Source organism: Callospermophilus lateralis, chromosome 13, assembly GCF_048772815.1.
Source record: "Callospermophilus lateralis isolate mCalLat2 chromosome 13, mCalLat2.hap1, whole genome shotgun sequence".
In the NCBI taxonomy this organism is placed as follows: domain Eukaryota; kingdom Metazoa; phylum Chordata; class Mammalia; order Rodentia; family Sciuridae; genus Callospermophilus; species Callospermophilus lateralis.
The window spans coordinates 30,345,680-30,365,461 of record NC_135317.1 but is presented as its reverse complement, the minus strand read 5'-3'; the positions used below and the strand labels follow the sequence as shown (position 1 = coordinate 30,365,461).

General features: G+C 38.6%; 1 protein-coding gene across 1 annotated transcript in view; it reads left to right on the top strand.

The window, feature by feature from the left end:
- The first annotated feature begins 3,595 nt into the window (after positions 1-3,595).
- Positions 3,596-19,782, top strand: part of Apbb1ip (amyloid beta precursor protein binding family B member 1 interacting protein) — a 102,934-nt gene continuing 86,747 nt past the window's right edge. The window contains exon 1 of the mRNA XM_076831535.1: positions 3,596-3,757. The gene's annotated coding sequence lies outside the window, so the exon portion shown is untranslated. The remainder of the gene's footprint in view (positions 3,758-19,782) is intronic.

The window sequence follows — 19,782 nt, the reverse complement described above, 5'->3', positions numbered from 1 at the left end:
AAGGTACCTGGATATCAGCAATATCCAATAGCTTTTTGCAGCCTCTAGTATTGGTCAGAGATTCTGGAAAATTAGTATTATTTCATTTCATATTTCTTCCTGTACAATTTTGAACTTTTTTCCCTTTTTCTCTCTTATTAATATAAATAAGCCCAGATTTCAGATTAAGGCATCCAACAACAAAATGTTAAGAAAAATCTAAAGCAGAAAACCTTTTCTATCAATATTAGCTTAAAATATTAGTATTGCAGACTTCTAAAATTCTCTTATTGGTATATAATATTATTACTAAAATTTATTTTAGATTTCAAAATTTAATTTTTTTGAAATCATGAATTGAATAGCAGTGTAGGGTGTAAAGATTTTTTTTTGCAGCCAAATTTAGGTACAAAATGACACATAGTCTACTACACATATTTAACATATACAGTCTGATCCTTTTTGACATAGCTACTCATCCACTGAAGCCACCGCCAAAATCCAAATAATGGACACATTCATCAATTCTGAGTGTCCTTGTGCCATTTGGCTCTTCTTCCCTTTTTCTTCCTCTCTCCCCTCCCCAGTGCTTTTTATCACAATAGTTTGAGTTTTCGCGAATATTATATAAATATTCTTCTGTAATCTGGCTTTTTATGCTCAGCATTATTTGGGGGCTCATCCATGTTGTCGTAGTTATACTTTTCTTTGTATCACAGAGAAGACTTCACTCAGATGTCTCAGGTCTTATTAAACTTAGTTTGTTTGAAATAAAACTCACTGTGTTCCAGCCGTCAGGACACAGCTTGATTCTTACAGTCGGTCTTGACTTCTTTCTCCCTCTTCCTCACTCTGCCTGTCATCACAGCCTCCTACCAACAACCTTGCAAATATCCCTCTGGTCCATCCAGCTCTTTACATTTCTTCATTGCTACCAACTGAGTCGGAGCCGTTACAATCTCTTCCCCGTCTCAGCCTGGAAAGCTTCCAATGTCTATTCTTTTCTTCATCTGATCAATTCCCCAAATTATAGCCAGAATGATTTTCCTAAAACTTAAATTCCTTCACCTGCCAGCTTAAAATATTATTAACACATTCTCATTGTTCTTAAGCTGAGAAAACCACTCTGGTGTGGTCCGTGCCACCCTGCGTGGCTTGTCCCTACTGACTTTTCTATTGAGAGCTTCCATGACTGCCGTCATGCTGGTTTACATTTAGTTCCTAATCCCTTCTGTGGCTCCCCAGCTCCACCACCATCATGGCTCATCATCAAACGCTGTTGATTCTACTTTGAAAACTGTATACTGAATCCAAACTTTTCTTACCATTCACACTGTTAGGATTCTAATCAAAGCTATAATCATTTTCATCTGGAGTCTTGCCACAACCTATTGAGGGATCGCTCTCTCTCTCTCTCTCTCTCTCTCTCTTTCTCTTTCTCTCCTGCTTCTCTTATCCTATTCAATTGTTTTCCAAATACCACCAGCCAGTATGATGGATCATACCATAATTTATATCATGCTAAAAACCTTCCAATAGGCCGGATGTGGTGACATATGCCTCTAGAGGCTGAGGCAGGAGGATCACAAGTTTAAAGCCAACCTCAGAAATTTGGTGATGATCAGGCATAAAATAAAAAAAAAATTTAAAAAGGGTTGGGGATGTGGTTCAGTGGTTAAGTGCCCCTAGGTTTTATACCTGGTAAAGAAAGAAAGAAAGGAAGGAAGGGAGGGAGGGAGGGAGGGAGGGAGGGAGGGAGGGAGGGAAGAAAGAAAAGAAACCCTTCTAATAGCTCCCACTGCAATTAGAATATAACCCAAAGTCCTCAACACTGACCTCAAGGCCATGCTTGATCTGGTCCCTACTCACCTTTCGTTGTCCTCTACCACTGCCCTACTCTTTTAGTAGGTTCAGCCACACTGATGTGCCTCCTTTATAGCCTTCTGTGTCCCTATCTGAGCACCTTTTCTTGCTCTTCTGTAATGCTTTTCCAAGTCTTCAAAAGGCTGCCCCTTCTATTTCACCAAGAGGTGTTCCTTGACCACTTTCCCTCCCCCAGGAAAGTCACTCCCACTCCACTGCCGGCTTTTCCTTTCTACATGGCATCTAAGGTTCTGTTCACAACCTTCCAATGGCTCTCCATCTCACATCCAAGTCTCATCCACATAAAAGCCTGCCAGGCCACACACAGTCTGGCCACCTTTTTCTCTTTGATCTCTTCTTCTATCTGGCGCTCACAAGCCACTCCAGCCATCCTAGTTTCCTTGATGTTTTTCCAATATCTCAAGTATCCTCCTAACTCAGGGTCTTCAAAGGTACTGTTCCTTCTGCCTGGAATATTCTCTTCCAAAATTCCAACATGAATTAATCTCTCATGTTAAGTCATTCAGGCCTGGCTCAAGAATTCCTCAGTGGGTCTAATTAACCCAGAAGCCAGATTCCCATGCCTACCACTTTCTATACTTCATCTTTTAATTTCCTTCAAAACACATTATTCCACGTGTGAGCTACTAAATTTTTTTGTCTGTTTTTTGCCAACTAGAATGCACCATCTACCAGAGCAGGAATTGTTTTCTTCCCCATTTCTCTTGTTCTTAGATGAGTAGGTGCTTAATAAGTAATTTCTCAATGAATAAATAACTGATCTATCAGAAATCCTCTTATTAATTTATGTGCCTAGTTTATGTCTTAATGTCGTTGCCACAGTCCTCTGCCTGTGAGCCTTTGAAGACCCAGCTGTAGAGAGGAAGAGGAGATGAATTCAACCACATTTACAAATCGTAACTGATTTTGAACTTCTGTATTTTCAGACTTCCCCAACCATTTTCTCTCAGGAGACCCCACTCCCAACAGTCACAGGCCATTTCCAGTCCTTTGCTGTTACAAATCGTGGGGCCTCAAAGGACCTTGTGCATTTGCATCACTTATTTTCGTCAGTATATCTGATGGGGTTTGCCAGGCGGATGGTTGAGAAATGCTGAGCACACCCTTCTTCCCTGCCCCCACCGGGGCCCAGACTCCCTAGGTGTCACCTGGCCACCCCCAGCACCCAGTCACTCTTCTGTGCTGTCCTTTGCCTCATGCCCTGCGGGCGGAATGCGCAGCCGGGAAGCCTTACACAACTGTCCCAAAAGAGGAAGCACAGAAAAGGCTGAAGTGACAGTTAGGAAGACCCTTGCAAAATAAATTGAGTTCTACGCTTTTTGTGGAGCCATTAATTAATTGGCCCTGTGTTCCTCAGTTCCTCCTAAATCAAAGATGGGTCTGTTCGCCAGGGGACGCTCCTGAGATCCCCGCACGTGGGGAAAAAGTTGAAGGATCAAGGCGTAATTTTTCCCAGAATTAAAAAACAAAAACAAACAAACAAACAAACAAAAACCACCTTTTGTTGTTGTTGTTGGATTTTTTTTTCATTTTGACCCAAAGGCGGTGGTGGGGGTGGTACAAAAGGAAAGAAGGCACCGGCCAGATGACTTGGGGAAAGCAGCCTGCGAACTGCAGGAGTCCTTAAACCTACTTTGAAGTCCCCATCTCCTAACCAGACGCCCTCCCGGCACCTCGGTGCAAAGCAGCGTGGCGAGCGCCACCCGTCTGCGCGCTGCGTGGGAAGGGGAGGGCTGACACCACTTCCTCCCCTAGGCGCGGACCTCGAGCCAGGGTGCAGCCGACTGCAGAGCCGAGGGCGACCACGCTGCCTGCCCCGCCGCCTGCCCCCAGCTGCCCAGCCCGCCGGGCGCTCCCGCCGCCACTCTCCGCGCGTCCCAGCAGAGCCGTCGAGGTAAGCAGCGCCCACCGGGTCGGGAACCCAGCGAGCGGCAACTTGAGCCCCTCGGGCATCACCCGACCGGGTGTCACGCGGGTGGTGTCCGAGGCTGGGGGCGGCTCCCGGCGCTGGCCTCCGGAACGCGCGCCCCTTGCTGGACCCTGGAGGGTAGCGGGTCCCCTGCGTACACTCCTACTCAACCCAGTTCGCGCCAGGGGTTGGGTCTGGATCTAGGCTTCCCCGCATTCTGTTTCATCAGATTTGACTGATTTCCTGCCCAGGAAATTGCTACAAGGTTGAACAGGGAACTGATATGCACCCTCGAGGGTCCAGCAGGTCCATTGAGCCCCAACCTGACCGGATCTGGAGGAATTCCCGGGGCGCTTTAGGGCACTAGTTTAAATGCAAGTCCTGTCGATGGCTGTCAGATACATCTCAAAGTGTTTCCTTCCTTTAAAACTCTCAGACAACTACGTCTTCTTTATCAAAAATTACATTTTTCCCCCCGAAATAGTCTCCTTTTCATTTTAAAATACAATGAAGAAAGTTTGCACACCAGACAAAAGTTATAGTTTGGCTTGGAGGAAAGGTGCCTTTTGTAGCGTCGATAAAACTAACCAAAATGTCTGTCTATCCCTGGGCAAGCTCTCCGGGGATAAAAACCTTGCCCCTTTGGCTGGTGTACCTCTTCTTTTCCTTCTGGAAAGGACTTTCTTAGTATTCGTATCACGATGGAAAGCAAAACATGTTTTCTCGAACCACTCCAGCAAAGTGCTTTAGAAAGAACTCTAAATGGGATTGTTGGAGAAGGAGAAATGAGTGACACAAGGAAGTATACCCCTCCAGATATGCTTTCTGGTGGTGTCATGTGGTTTAAACACTGGCAAGGGTACTTCACTCATTTATAAATCAGGGACTCCAAACTGAAATTTCAGAAAGAGAACTTTGTCTTTTTAAATAAACTCATAGTGCCGTTTTCGCTGGGCCTCACTGAAATGCCAGGATGGCACATGGGCCAGAAATGCTGCCTAGCAAGATTAGTAGAGAATCTGTGAAGAATCCTCCGCAGTGTTTCCAACGGTATTTCCTGTCAGCTCCATGTGTTGTGAAATTTAATGTCGTCCTCAAACTATTCATACTTTATAATAATTTTTTCTTTTTGTGTCTTTTCTGGGTATTTGAGACTTGGGTTTTAGCTCCACATCTGCCACTCGCTAGACAAGGATGACTTTAAGTTGTTTTAACCTCTCTGGACCTTAGATAACTTACCAGTAAAGTGAGATGATTAGATTGTGTAAGAATGGAGGGAATGATAATGATTGTAAGGGGCTGAGACAAAGCTCAGTGGTAGAACACTAGCATGCTGAGTTGTGGGTTCAATCCTCAGCACTACCAAAAAAAAAAAGAAGAAGAAGAAGAATGCTGATGGATTTTGTTAAATTCTGAAATATGAACACGTTTGAAGTCTTCTGTTTCTTAAAAGTAAAAAAGCAGTGTTGATTTACATAGTCTATATGTAAAATAGCAACTTCCCATTCTATTGAAAACCTGAGACACAAAGATATGAAAAATTGTGCTCTATATGTGTAATAAGAATTGTAATGCATTCACTGTCATGTATTTAAAAAATAAAATAAAATAAAAACACTGAGACAGAGAATAGCCACAGGTCAATGTTATATTTCAAAAGTGCTCAATTGCTGTTTCTCAAAAAGTACAACTTTGAAGCGTGTAGTTACTTTAAATCTTACACATAGTACTAGGCTATGACCCATTAAATTTTTTGTATTTATATCCTAAGCTGCATACCAATTTCCCACAACATTTTTTGCCTTTTTAACTTAGACATTTAGATATTTCCGTGTTATTACTAAAGTGAGCTATTTATAAAGTTTATTGTCATAAATGTTTGTGTTTTATATGCCGTCTTAAATTTCTTCAAAATAGCATTATTATTTTCACTTATTTCTAATTCCCTTCTATTTTACTTATTTTTATACACAAAGGCTTTAAGTGAGTCCACAAATTTTAGGATAAACTAAATTTATGTTCTATAGCCTAACAGACAGTAATCTTTACAGTTTCCTAGAACCCCATGAGTTTGCTCTGTAAGCAAAAGAATGATCTTAGGAGTTTGAAAAATAGAACAATTTTGAACTAAATAAAACCTCAAGATAGAACAATTATTATTAACATAATTGGTATTTTCAATATGAAAAGCTATGTGTAGTAATGTCATCTTAAGTGGCAAGAAACTTTAAACATTTATTATATAAATTCAGGTATATGATAAATACCAGATTTTAAGATTGAAAGGTTTTAGGTAAGGACGCTCGTTAAATATTGATGTTTATATGTATGATGATGATGTTTATATGTGTGTTATAATCATCATGAGAACATGAACTTTAGAGGAAACTGAATGTATCTAGAAAAGTATCAATTACATTTTTCTACAGAAGGGAAAACAGCACTCAGAAAAGGTACTGAGCCACCTACACCCCATTTAAGAGACTGGATTATACATAGCACAGCAGGGCAGGGCCTAGGAACAGCATCTCAGAGAACCAGCACCTGCCCCCACTGCATCCCCATTATCTAGACAATTCCATCACCAGGGTTAGGATGCAAAATGTATTTGCTAAATGTTCTGAATACTTCAGTTCGCTTCTCATTGGTACCATCAAACTGTCGCAAGCTGCCTAAACCCCAGTTGACCTTTTGGTCCCAAATTTTGGTCCTCCAATCAACAGTGAGGCTTGAGCAGATAGAAATGTAACTCCAGTCCGGGGCACTACACGTTCTCAGTACATTATTCTGTGGCTCAAATTCTTGACTGCATTTCCAAACATTTCCGTAGCATTGACTATGAACTTGAATCATTAAAATCATATTATGAGGCCTCTTTTCTTCTGTCAATTCAGGTTCCTCTTTGATCCCCATATGATAATAGTAAATAACATTATAATGTTTCTTTATAATACAACTTATCCAAAATGCTTGGACTGTAATTATTTTGGGTCTTGATTTTTTTTTTAATTTTGGAATATTTGCATATACATAGTGAGACATCTTGGGGATCAAACCCATGTCTAAACACAAAATTCCCTTTTGTTTCCAATACACCTTATACACGTAGCCTAAGATAATTTTATCCAATATTTTAAAATAATTTTGTGCATGAAATAAAAGTTTATATATTATAGCCTAATGGGGCCTGCAGAGTAATTTTTTCCCTTGAATAAACTATATGCTGTATGACGTGTTTGATTGTGACCTTTCACACGAGGTCAGTGTAGAATTTTCCATGTTGGCATTCAAAAACCGTTTCTGATTTTTGAGCATTTTGGATCTTAATTTTTAAATTAGGGATGCTCTCGCATGTACCAGATGCTGTGCTAACTAATTTAGAGCTATCATTTTATTTATCCTTGTGCCTTGGGCTTATACTGTTATCACTTTTTATCGTTGAGGAAATGAAAGCACAGAGAGGGTAAGAAACTTATACAGGAAATAAGATGCACAGCTGATGTTTAAACCAGGCCAGTATGATATCAGTGCCTGAGGTGCTATATTGAGGACTAGGGTGCAAATGGTGGCAATGCATGGGGCCTCTCCTCAAGGAGCTTATAGTCTAGAAGAGGAAACCTAACTAGGCCTTTATAATTCTACGCATGACCTGAGTCACGTGCTATGTGAGCATATATCCTGCCCTTACACCAGACTGGGGTCAGGGAAGGAGGGTGAATAGAAGGTAACCAAGCAAAGAAGTTGGCTTGTTATAGTGGGAAGACAAGAATCATAATCAATTTTGAAGTTATTTTTTTCGTATGTGTCTTTTGAAAACAATAATCTTCTGTAGCAGCCATCATGTTTTTATTTTTATCTTTATTATATTCAAATCCCTCACAAGAGCCTGCTGTGTTGATTAAATCAACAAAGTAGTAAGTCTGACTTTTTTTCCAAATTCTGCTGGAAATCTTCCTGATTTGGTTTCTTATCACAGATTCATCAACGAGATGGTTGTGGGCTGGGAGAGGGGTTAAATGCTTAATCACACAGCAATTATGTTTCCACAACTGGCTGGAAGACTTATATACAGAGAGCTATGTCATATCAAACTGAAGAAAAATAAAAAGTGATATTAGAACAAGTGAACTATATTTTTCCTCCATTTTTATTATCAATTATTTCATATATACAAATGATGATATGATACATGCATATATACAGAACAAAATATATATTTACATTACAATAAATAATAAGAAAGCCAACATCTGGATGTCAGTATTACCAGCATATCTCCTGGCCTTCTCCTGGTAATAGTCCCCTATCTCTGCTCTAAAGGTAATGTTATTCTGATTGTGCTAATTTGTTAAAAGTATTTAAAAATCATGTACCTACATTTGCAAAGTATGTTGTCAAACCGGGGATTAGAGGAAACTGAAATTAGGATCCCTACTGACTCTAGGAATGATCAGAGTGTTCCATCAAGTAAAAATAATTTATTTTAAATAACATAAAAGCAAAGAATATTAGAAATGGTTAAGAGTAAGTATGACAGACATAGTGGTTTCTTAGTCTTTAATGAAGTGATCAAGGTTTTAAGTGTAATAAGTGAATAACTTAGACACTTCCGATTTTTTATATTACTTAGATTTCTACTTTAAAGACACATCAATCACTTTCAATCAGAAATATTAGCTGAGCACTATTCTAGGTTCTTATTATCCATCAGTGAACAGAAGAGACAAGGGCCTCAGCATTTATGGAGCTTCTGTTCTAGTGGGGAGACAAAGAATAATTGATACACACAATAATTCTAATATGGTTTTAAGTGAAAAGGGCTCTAAAAGAGACTAAAAGTTGTGGCTCACAGTGGCACACTTCTGTAGTCCCAGCAACTGGGGTGGCTGAGGCAGGAGGACTGCAAGTTCAAAGCCAGACTCAGCAACTTAGCAAGGCCCTTTATGTAAAACTAGTAGTGGTAATAATAACTTAGTGAGGCCCTAAGCAACTTAACCAGACCCTGTCTCTAAATAAAAAATGAAAAGGCCTGGGGATGTGGTTCAGTGGCTAAGCACCCCTGGGTTCAATCCCTGGTACAAAAAAAAAAAGAGAGAGAGACAAGACTGACCAAGGTGAAGTTGTGTTTTAAATAAGATGTGCAGACTTGGCCTCGTTGAGATGATAAAGACTTAGGCAAAGATTTGAAGGAGATGTTGGAGTTGAACCATGAAGCTTTCCAGGGGAACAGTGATCTGAGTGCCAGGGCATAGATAATGGGTGAACCACCCATTGGCCTGTGTGACTATAGGCAAATGATCAAGGGAGCCAGTAACCTATGTAGTTGGAGAGGGATGAGGAAGGCGGGGAGACTGCTGATCACATAAGGTCCTTTGGTCAGTGTAAAAACTTTTACTTTTAGTGAGATGGCAGGGCCATCGAAGGATCCTGAGAAGAGAAATAATATGATTCTGCTGATTCCACTTAAAATGTTCATGCTGACATTTTGAGAATACACTGGAGGGAGTAGACAGAAGTAGGAGGCCCATTAGGAAGTTTCAGGATTCTGCACTGATTTTGAAGTTGGCACCAACAGGGTTTCCTGAGAGTGGATGTGGGGTGTAAGAGAGAGAGAAGTCAGGGATGAGTTCGGAGAGTTTGATCTAAACAACTAGAAGGAAGGAATCATCATCAACTAAGATCAGAAGTTCAGTTTTGGTTATGAATATAAAGTAGCAATTGGTAATAATGATGTGCTTATTATAAATAAGGCTAAGTAATTAAGAAGATACCATGATTATTCCTATTTTACTAAGTAGAAATGACAATTTAGAGAGATTAAAAAATTTGCCCAAGATTACACCGAGTAAGAAATTGAACATAAAACCAGATCTCTGGGATCCTAAAGCCCTTAAACATTCTGCCAAAACCTGGCAATGTGCTGATAAGTAATCTTTACTATGTAGCTAAAATAAGAACATAGCTGATCAGGATTAGTCCACTTCTGTGATAATTAGGGCCATGAGAATTATTTTTAATAAGTGGAAAAGCAAGAAATGAACAATATAAAGCCCCTAATTTGTCCATGAAATTTTAACCAGTGATGTGGATGTTGTGTGCAATAGGAAGTTTTAAACAAGATTCTGAAGGAGGAAGGACAGAAGCCTTTTCCACAAAGAAGATTTTTGTGCCCAGAAGTTAAAGATGTTTCTGTTTTCAAAATCTAAGACAGGACTTGGAAGAAAAGGACGCTTCCTCTTTATACAGTTGGATTTCAGATGGATTCAAGAGTTAATAAAAATATTAAGCTTTACTAGGAGCTGCTGAAGGAGGTCAGAAGACCCTGCTAAGATATTTGGAAAGCCAAAAGTGGGTAGGAAGTAGCTCCTTGGAGAGATCAGTGTAACTGGCACTTAGTTTAGTCATTAATAGGTATCCAGGCAGCACAATTAGGACATAATAATATGTTGTATTAATGGCCAGTGTCAATTAATGACCTTAAGACCAGTGTATTTTGTGGAATGCTGCTAAAAGCACATGATGACCATTTCCTAGACCATGTTTTCCACAGGGCAAAAAATCCAGTTTTTAAGTGTATTGTTAGGTTTCCATCTCAAAATTAAAATAATTATTTATGCATAGGCTTCATAGTGGCTGGGGGTGGGAGATCCTGAAAAATATGTTCAGGTGATTTCATATTGTATCACAATGTGTTATCACAACTAAGTTACTGATTAAATATGTTTATTAAGGCTACTGTGCTTATAGTATTAACAAACTCATTCATCTCTGCTGATAACATTTACAACTGACAGTTGAGTCAGTGAACTGATTATGTTTGAGATGCAGTATTATCTTTTTAGAATAACTTCCTTCTTTGTTGAGGGAGAAGGACTGTATCACTGAACTACATCTCCATCCACATTTTTATGACTTCTTCTAACCCAACTCCATAAATGGTATGGCTTAACAGGCCAAAACTATCTGTCCATGTGTTTAGAATTCTGCTACTTTATATTTTCCTTGTTGTAAACCACAAACAAAAATGAAGTTGCTAGGCCACGAATGTGGATAAATGCAGATCAGAGTACTAAGAAAATGGCCTTAAGACCACTGTCAAATAGAGGAGCTGAAACTGAGACAGCCTACTCCCTTCACTATCCTCAAAGCCAGGTTTCCAGAGCAGGGGCCAGAACTAAACATTCACTTTAGTTGCATCAAATGCTTATCATAATACAAATGGAACATTGTTTTTCCTTCCAGTTTTAATGCATATCTATTGAGGGCCAACCAAGTGCCACTATGGACAGATATACAATAAAATAAGATATGGCCCCTCATCTCTAGAAGCTTCCAGTCAACTGGCCTATAAACAAACACATCACAGTGTATAGCGTGCAGTGATAGGTACAGAAGTAGTACCGTAAAGACATTGACGGTAGAGAAGACATTATGTGGGGATGACCAAGAGGCACTTTGAAGGATAAAAGCATTCCAGGTAACCATACAGAAGTAGGCTGTCCAGACACCAGACACGAAACAGTTTGGCAATGCCGGAACATAAAATACAGTGGGAAAGGAAATGAGATGGTTCTGATTTAACCCTTGGTGAGTAATATTTAGACTGTATTCATGTGTTACAACTGTTTATCTTTGAGTCAAAAGCTGAGCTAACTGTAGTAATACTTCAGACAGTGCTATCCAACAGAAACATGCAAACCACATATGCAGCTTTAGACTTTCCAGAAGCCAAATGGCAAAAAGAAACAGTAGCATTAATTTTAATGATATATTTCATTTAATGATAAGGAAGGTTATTTAATGAATATCAATTATTTGAAATTATATCAAATTCCAGTAGCAGTAAAATTATGAATTATTTTTTATGCTAAATCTCCCAAATCCAATATCTTTTCACATGTATAGCATATCTCAAACTAGACCAGTCCCATTCAAGGGCTGAATAGCTGAATGTAGCCAGTGACTGATGGAATAGACAGCACAAATTGAGATAAACACACAAATATCACATCTGACACTCTATGTTAGCTTTGCAGCTGAAGGGAGGGCAGTAGATGAATTCTGAAGTAAGCTAAAGGAAAAAAGAGGGGAACAGCATTTGCTACTAGTGTGATGCTGTTTCTAGCATCTGATTTGAATTCATATTTAAATCTGGTACCCAGATTGCCTTATTAACCCTCCAGCAACCAAACCAAGAAACCTCAAATTGTTATTGCTTACTTTGCTTTTTATCCATTCTCTTCTCCTTTTATTTTCTGGATTTGGCCTAAAAGCTACAAGGATTGAAACAGAACTGGAAGTAAATGGCAAATCAGTTTACCCTAAACCCACATCCTGAAAATGTGAGCTGTTGCCCTTGGCAACCATGTTGTCAACTCTTTTTTTTTTTTTCCACTTTTACTTCCGCCTGCTGGTTCACAAGCAAAACACCCTCTCATCAACAGCAACTCTCTCTCCTTGCTGTGGTTCTCCACACCAAAAAGACACCTACCTCCCTTTCAGGAGAGGATGGTTGTGGTAAAATTGAAATATGGAGCTGAAAAGGCCCAGGGCATGGTTTGAAAAGGTTCAGGGAGATTCCATTGCAATTTCTCTCTTGCTGAGAATGGTTGAGAGTCTGTCCCAGAAACTGTACTTACAGAGGTTCTTCCCAATGGCGCAGTCTTTTAAAGATGAACCTGTTCTACAAATAAGCAGCAGTTCGCCTCTGTAGGTACTGGAAATGTGACAGACAGAAGTAGTTATCCCATTGTGGATTTAGGAGTGCCCACACTAGTGTGGGCTGGTGGGGGAGAAACCACTGGTGGTTTTAAAAGGAGAACATCCTAATATAAATACTGATGATGGTGATAACTAATATCTAATAATAAACATTCTATGTGTACCAGACACTTTAAGAAACACTTTATAGACACTACCTCTACTACCTCGGTCCAGCAAGGTAGGAACTGTTTGTGCATGTGTGTGTGTGTGTGTATGTGTGTGTGCATATGTGTGTCAACCTTTGTTTCTTTCTAAATTCCAGTAGAACAGATATATTCGTCTTTATTTCAAAGATATACCATGTTAATTGCCATTTATAGGAGAGTTTTAGGTATCAAACCATTGCTGCAAATATGATTTCCTTACCACCGATGTAGTTATCACATTTTCTCATTTAGGATTCACTCAGAGGTGCTTAAAAATTGGCAAATTCTGTCCAAAAAATGGTGCAGGTAGCAGTAAGGAAAGAAAAAAATATAAAGACTAATTGACAGCATCTGATAGAGCAAAGAAGGGCTTTCATTAAACTCGGGGCAGACTTTCAGCAGGTCAGCTGGTGTATTGGATGAAGCCTTATGAATTCTTAGCTATTAAATGAGTCTGTATATATGAAGCGCTTAGAATCGTGCCTGGCTTATGGTAAGTGTTCAAAGGATGTTGAAATATTTTGTTTCCAAAATTTTGAACAAAGCAAAATGAAAATACATTCCCCTTGAAAATAAATATTTTCTACTATATTTTCACATTTGAAATAAGTCTTTATTATTCATACGCCTTTGAAGGCATCAAGCATAGCTTGCCACCATCTTTTGGTCAGATGACCCATAGGTAAATGATAAGAGTACACATAATTCTATTCTTTCACTTTATTCTTCTCTTCTCTAACCATTTTTAACAGCTACAATCTGTGGACACTCTGTCACACAGCTGTGGGAAACTAGTACATTCCTTGCTGTCCACTGGAAGCTGGTTCTAGGAACCACTTCCGCAGATGCTCAAGTTCCTTATACAAAATGGTGTAGTGTTTTCCCATATGCTTTAAATCATATCTAGATTGGGTAATATCCCTAATTCAATGTAGATGCTATATAAATAGTTATACTGTGTTGTTCAGGATCTGACAAGAAAGTATTCTGTACATGTTGTGTAGACATGTGATTTAAATATATATATGTGTGTGTGTGTGTGTGATTTAAATATATATATTTTGATCACATTCATCGACGAGGAACCCATGGATATAGGTCACTGACTATAGAGGTAAAATTGCTTCCCACCCTCTCCACTCTCAGATGCAGGTGTCTGAAGAGTGCCAACAAGATATCACAAGGAGCAGCAGGTAACATAGTAACCATTTCTAAAGACAGAAAAGTTGTGAGACATGGGAGGGATGTTTCTTTTCTAATAATCTTTTCCTATGCATTGCAAAATTGACTTAGGAGGCAAGAAGGAAAGAAATCAAGCTGGAAGTTGGTTGTTCACTTGTAAGCACATTGTAGATTTAAATCATTGTTCTCAGGCTGGGGCTGAGGCTCAGTGGTAGAGTGTTTAGCATGTGTGAGGCACTGGGTTCAATTTTCAGCACTGCATATAAGTAAGTAAAAATGAAGGTCCATCGACAACTAAAAAATATTTTTTTAAAAACTTGTTCTCAACCCACTGAAAGAACTCCATGCTTTACTTAAGTAATTGATCTGTTGGAGCTCAAAGGCATCTTTGATTTTGTAAAGATTGCAATCTGCTTTTGCCACTTGACACCCAAACCATATTTGTGATCAAATTCAGCCACTGTTTAGATCCTCTTCTATTTTGTGTTCTCTTGTCTTATATCAATAAATTACCTTTAATTCTTTTTCAGGTAATGCAGAATGAATAACTAGCTAATGAAGACTACAGAATAGTCATTTATCTTCTCCACTGTTTTCCGAATTATCAAATGAAAGACTTGGATTAAGTTAAACCAAGATGATTTTTTTTTCCTGGCTCTAATGCTTTAAGGTAATATGCATGGAGGCAGGACTACCTGAAAATAAAGACAATTTAATTTAGTCAGTACTTCAGAGTACTAAACATAAAGACCTCCCATGTAAGAGCATAAATAACTTGACTTAAAACTACTGAGTGAAGTCAGTATATTAGAGGGTATCAATTGTAAATATGTCTTCTCAAAACAAGCATGTATTTGCTTTTAAAATGGTTAGGGCATATAAATTCATAAATAAATAAATGTGCTATGTACAATATATTTGGTGGTGCATGTGAGCTACTGTGGAACATCAGATTTTAAGTGATGAATTTCAATTTCAGAAACTTTTAAAAAATAACCACCATCAATTTTTAAAGGGGCTATTAATCATATCAAACATATTCTTGGAGAAATAAGTGATGCATACATGTATTCCCTATTTAAAAACATACAAACAAAGTCCTAAAGGGGTTTTGTAATCTTGAACTATTATCTAAAGTAGAAATAGTTTTCATTGCCATTTTCACAGATGAGAAAGCTAAGCCAACAGAGAATTTAAATAACTTGTCTAAGATCACCCAGGAGCTAAATAAATTTACTGAGTACAAGGTGTGTGTCCCACACTTGGAGGAAATTACAGTAGTCTATATCTGAACTCATAGTGTGGCATGGCAGATAGACATGCCATCAATTATATTAGAGCTGAACAGATAGGCAAGGTAACAGAGATCTTAAAAAGACAGCCACCAATTTCCCCCTCTTAATAAACACAATCCATGTTCAGAAGGCAGCATGACATAGTGACTGTGAATGTGAGCTTTACAATTGGATTTGTATACAAACTCCACCATTCACTAGTAACTTCATTTCACTGTGCCTAATTTTTATAACGTGTAAAGTTGGAATAATGTCAATAACTTGTAGGTTGCTTGGGGAATTAAGTGAGTTACTATAGATGCCTTAACTTTCAAGAATTATTTATTTATAACTCAGTAAATTTTTATTTTTTATTGGTTGATTGATTGATACTGGGCATTGAGCCCAATGAAACTGTGCCATGGAGCTACCTCTTTAACTCTTCTTATTTTTTAATTTTGAGATAGGATCTTACTAAATTGCCTGGAATTTGTGATTCTCCTTAGCTTCCTGACTAGTCAGGATTATAGGTGCGTGCCCCTGTGCCCACTACAACTCCTATTATTCTTAAAGCCAGTGTTGGCATGTATTGATATGAACTAACATATTTCAAGGTTTAAATGATAGTGGTGATACTATGCTAATACTAAGGTGTTGATGTGTAAATATATATATAAAATAAGGAGCAGCAGGTAACAGAATATATATAAAAGAGAGATGGATATATAGAGAGAAACCATAAATAATGTCTTAAACTGTTAGATTTGTGATCCTAACTCTGTTGCTACAGGATTTCAATCAAGGGTAAATTGCTAGAATGCAGTCATAGATCTTGAACTGTGTTCATTATGTAGGAAATAAGACTTACACAGGGGTAATGCAAATGATGTGTTTAGAAATAAACTACAGTAACCATCCCCTTGTCAGCAGTTTCACTTTCCACACTTTTAGTTACCCATAGTCAATAGCCATCTGGATATATTAAATAGAAAATTCCAGAAAGAAATGATGTATACTTTGTATACTTTTAAATTGTGCACAGTTGGAATAGCATGATGAAATCTCACGCTATCCCACCTGGGATGTAAATCATGTCTTTGTCCAGCGTATCCATTCTGTATATACTACCCACTCATTAGTCACACAGCTACTTCTAGGTTATCAGATCAACAGTCATGATATCACAGTGTTTAAGTAACCTTTATTTTACTTAAAAATGTCCCTAAAGCTCAAGAACAATGGTGCTGGCAACTATACTGTAGTATATTGTTATAAAAGTTTTATCATTAGTCATTATTGTTAACCTGTTACTGTGCCCAACTTCATAAATAAACCTTATCACAGATATGTTCCTATAGGAAATAACAGCACACCTGAGTTTCTATACTGGTGCGGTTTCAGGCATCCACTGGGATTCTTGAAATCTATGCCCCTGGACACCTTCACTATGAGCTAAATTTGAGTGAGAGTAAGGAGGTGGAGATGAACTTGGAGAAGTGTGTCGGAGTGGATTGTAGGTGAGCCCAGCCTATGAGATGTTTGCTCTGAGCATTCTTCTAGCTAGCTGGGGAGATGTGAGGATGCCCTGTACACACCAGTGACAATGAGGGCCGGGATGGGGCTTTCCTGCCAGGCCCCTGATCCTCAGCTAGAAAGAGTGCCCCCTCCATTGTTCACTCCTTCACCTTGAGCTTGCCTTTCTCTGGTTGAGGTGGACTTGCCAGATTCGGTGTTTGCCCCTGTCAGACCTAAAGTGCCCAGATACCCTGCTAACCTGTCCTAGAGGAATATTAAATTTCCTCTAGGCTTCAGTATAGACTCTAATCACTCTGGAAAAAGGCCTAAGAGGGCACTTTGCCCAGGTGGACACTGACCTTGGAGGGATCGCCTGGCCCTCCACAATTTGACTCCACATTATGAAATGCTGAGAAGAGTAATTTCACTTTTGACTGGGTGTCTCTGCTGCAGAACTTTATCTGTACTGCTCAAGAAACTGTGAAGGACACTGGGTTGAAGAGTGTAGGGTGGTTCCGATTCTTTACCAAGAGACAAATGAGAGAGATGCTGAGGAAAGCAGTCTGTCAGTGGACATATAAACATGAGCCATTACGTGTAAAAGTGTATTATACAAAAGAAATAAATGTTTAGGGATTTTAGTTTAACTTAATAAATTTACATGGGAACTGTTAGGTCAATCACATATAAAATACATATACTTCTAGGAGCTGAATTTCATTCTACATCTGCTGATTTATCTGTGGACTTGTGGGTTTTGTTTTGTTTTGGTTTGGTTTAGTGGTGCTGAAGATTGAACCCAAGGCTTTGCTCATGCTAGACAAATGCTCTACTACTCACCTTACATCCCCAGACCAACTTAAGGATTTCTAATTTGTGTGTGTATGAGAGAGAGAGTGTGTGTTGTGCATGTGTGTTTAAGGCAAGGATTTATTTCCATACACCTTTCAATGGATGGGTTCAATCTAATCCAGATTTCCTGGAATCTGGGTTCTCTGAAGGAGAAATAAAAAACTTAGCCTAATTAATTTAGATTGCTCCCAGAGTATAGTACTATCATACTTAATGCAATAGTTTGTTGTTATGTTATCATAGAGACCGGTTCCTTGATATAGACATTTGCAAAAAAAATGACTCAATGAGTATGTTTTTATTGAAAGGGCAGAAAAACTAAGTTATCACATTACATAAAGAGAAACAGCATTAAACCTCTGCTTCCAATAGCATCCATTAAAAAGTAATGACTCACATCTACACAAAAACTAATAGACATAAACATAAGCACTTAGATAATAAAGATCTCAGAACCCTTAGAGAAGAACTAGGAATATATCTCCATGACCTTGGATGAAGTAATGGCTTCTTAGATATAATACTAAAAACACAATCCATGAAAGAAAATGGATAGATTTACTACATCTAAATTTAAAGCTTCTGTGCTGCAACAGTATCCAGAAACCATAAGGACAATACACAGAATGGGAGACAATATTTGAAAATCATATATCTGATAAGATACTTGTATCTAGAATATTTAAATATCTCCTACAGTCTAATAGTTAATCTAAAAAGACATTATCTATTTTTAAACTGGGATAAAGGATCTGACTAGCCATCTCTCCAATAAAAGTACAGAAATAACCAATTATATGAAAATATTCTTAACATAATTAGCTATAAGGGAAATAGAAATAAAACACACAAGATATTGTTTCATGCTATAATCAAAAAGACAGATAATAGCTAGGCAAGGTGCCACACACCTGTGAACTCAGTGGCTTGGGAGACCGAGGCAGGAGGATCACAAGTTCAAAGCCAGCCTCAGCAAAAACATGGCACTAAGCAACTCAGTGAGACCCTGTCTCTAAATAAAATACTAAATAGGGCTGGGGATGTGGCTCAATGGTTGAGTGTCCCTGAGTTAAATCCCTGGCAGCCACCCCGCCAAAAAAGACAGATAATAAATAGCAAGTGTTGTCAGGGCTATTGAGAAATTGGAATCTATATAGACTGCTAGAGGAATGTGAAATTATGCCACAGCTTTGGAAAACAGTCTGGTAGTTCCTCAAAAAGTTAAATGCAGAGTTACCATTTTACACAGTAATTTCATTCCGGAAAGTCCTAAGAGAAAATAAAACATATGTCCATGCAAATAATTGTGCACAAATGTTCACAGCAGCATATTTTCTATTAGCTGAAGAGTGGAATCAACCCAGATGTTCATCAACTGATAAAAGTAATTGAAATGATGACACAAAGTTCAGATGAACTTTGTATATATTAGGCTAAATAAATGAAGTCAGAGACCATATATTATATAATTCCATTTACATGAAGTGTCCAGAATAGGTAAATTTATAGAAAGAAAATCCCATTTCCAAGAGCCACTAAGATGAAAAGATGCAATAGAAGCAATCTGTGCTCTGGATTCAGTGTGTTGAAATGAAAGCATTTGGTGTTCCAGAGAAGAACAAAATGGTAGTTACTGGAACAGAGTAGGGTTTATGGGGTGAATGGGATGGGTATTTGAAAAATGAAGTTGAAGACAATGGGAGTGAAACTGTGAAAGAATATAAAAGTCGTGGGCTGGGGTTGTGGCTCAGTGGCAGAGCACTTGCCTAGCATGTGTGGGGCACTGGGTTCAATTCTCAGCACTGAATATAAATTAAAAATAAAGGTCCATTGACAACTAAAAAATTTTTTTAAAAAGTCACATTAAGGAGTTTAAAGTAAATCCTACACACAGTAGAGAGCCACCATCAAGCTTTGCTAATTGAAAGAATGTGAACCAAACTGGCTTTTAGGAAGAACACTCTGGTGGCATTCTAGAAGCTGGTTTAAAAGGGAGAGATTGTAGGTAGGGAGACAAACAATAAGCTAAGGAGTCTTTATAAGTCACATGGAGGACCTGAACCCTCAGGGTAATCAGGAAAAGAAAGAGACAGGTTCAAGGGCATTTGAAAGGCTAAACTGACAAGCCAACCTGATCAGACCGGGACTTCAGAAACAGGAGAAGGTCCTGGGAAGCATGATCTAGGTCTGTAGGTCAAGATAAACAAATATGACCTGGTTTGTATCTTTTCTTTTCTTTTTTTTTTTTTTTTTTTGGCTGAGAGGGGATTATCTGGGG